The sequence below is a fragment of the Octodon degus genome, unplaced genomic scaffold (assembly GCF_000260255.1).
Source record: "Octodon degus isolate 3935 unplaced genomic scaffold, OctDeg1.0 scaffold00032, whole genome shotgun sequence".
Taxonomy (NCBI): Eukaryota; Metazoa; Chordata; class Mammalia; order Rodentia; family Octodontidae; genus Octodon; species Octodon degus.
The window spans coordinates 8885963-8887753 of record NW_004524608.1 but is presented as its reverse complement, the minus strand read 5'-3'; positions in this window follow the sequence as shown (position 1 = coordinate 8887753).

Sequence of the window (1791 nt, the reverse complement as noted above, 5' to 3'; positions counted from 1 at the left end):
TTTTGGGAGTATGGCCATCTTCACAATGCTGCTTCTTCCTATCCAGGAGCAGGGAATATCTTTCCATTTTCAGAAATCCTCTATGATCTCCTTTTTCAGAATACTTTAATTTTCACTGAATAGGTCTTTGACTTCTGGACACTTGATTTTTTTTAAAGAATTATTTTTTTATGTTTTTATTATATTGAGTAATTGTTTTTATGCCAAGCTAAGGTAATTTCTTGGGGAAAAATATCTCACTTGTTCATGATGTATTCTTATTTTTGTGTAGTAATGAATTCCATTTGTTAAAAATTTTAAAGAATTTTTCTTTTTTATTTATTATCTAAATTACATTTATAAGAAATATTAATCTGTTTTCTATCTCTTTGAATATATTTATCTGAATTTTGTATCAGGATAATAGTGGTTTCAGGCTGAGTTGGGAATATTGCTTTATTTTTTAATATTCTGGAATTACATAGAACCAATATTTCCTATTTTTAAAGTTCTTAATACAATTTACTAGTTACTTGGTGTTGGATTTGGCCTTATAAGAAAGTGTTAACTACCAATTCAGGTGTTTTTGTTTTGTTTTGTTTTTCTTTTTTAGTAAATCTGGAGCCACATATATTTCTTCCTCCTTGTCTTCTTCTTCCTCTGGTTCCTGCTTCTCTTTCACCACCCTCCTCTTCTATGTGACACGAGGGATTGAACTGAATGCCTTTACACTGAGCTACATCCTCAGGCCATTTTATGCTTTTTGTTTTTTGGTTGGTTTGTTGTTTCTTGAGTCAGAGTTTTGACTAAGTTGTCCAAGCTGGCCTCTATCTTGTAAAACTCCTGTCTCCACCTCCCAGTTTCCCAGGGCTATAGATGTGCACTACCATGCCTGGCTTACTTATTTCTCCTTGGATGAATTTCTATAATCTATTTATTTCAAAAAATTTTACCTAAATTATTTTAGTTGCCAAATTGATTTATATATATTTTGTAATATGCATTCATTCATCTATGTATATGTATGTGATACCAACTCTTTTTAAATCTTGAGAGTAGTAATTTATTTTTGAAAACTTTTCCTAATTATTCTAGCTAGAGATATTTTCAATTTTGGTAATCTTCTCAAATAAATTAATTTTTTATAAAATGTATTTAGTACAGAGTCTACACAGTCTCACTGTAGATTGAACTCGCAATGATTTTCCTGTTTTCAACCTCCCAAGTGCTGGGATTAAAGGCTCTAGCCACCTAGCCCAGTCTCAATCACTGTCTTAGCATGCCCAGGGAAAGGGCCAGCACAGCATACTGGAGATTGAACCCCCAGCCACTTCACTCTGCCTAGGCAGGCACTTTAGTCTGCTGAGTTATCTGGCTGGTACTCAAATAAGTTGATTTTGATTGTATTGTTTTAAATTTTTAGAATTATTTTCGTTCTCTTTCTTTTTTTAACTTTCTCTTTTTTATTTTTATTTTTTCCCATAATTTTATTGATAAACAAATACCAATGAGACAGTTGCGAATCAAATCGGTAGGACAGTTTCAATAATTAACACACTGCATCCATTCTTCCTAGTGGTTAATTGCTATAAAAGAATCATTCTATTCATGAAGAGAATGTAACTATATATCTATCAAAACCACTTTGAATAAACAGATACAATCATCTGTATCCCCCTTTTTTAAGTTCCGTTATTTGAATATTATAGGTGTGCAAACTCAGAAAAATATTCTAAAAGAGTCCAGTAGTCCGTAATTGTACTGGGTCTTCCGCTTGACTGGTTATGTCAGAAATTGTTGACCTGAGTCCCC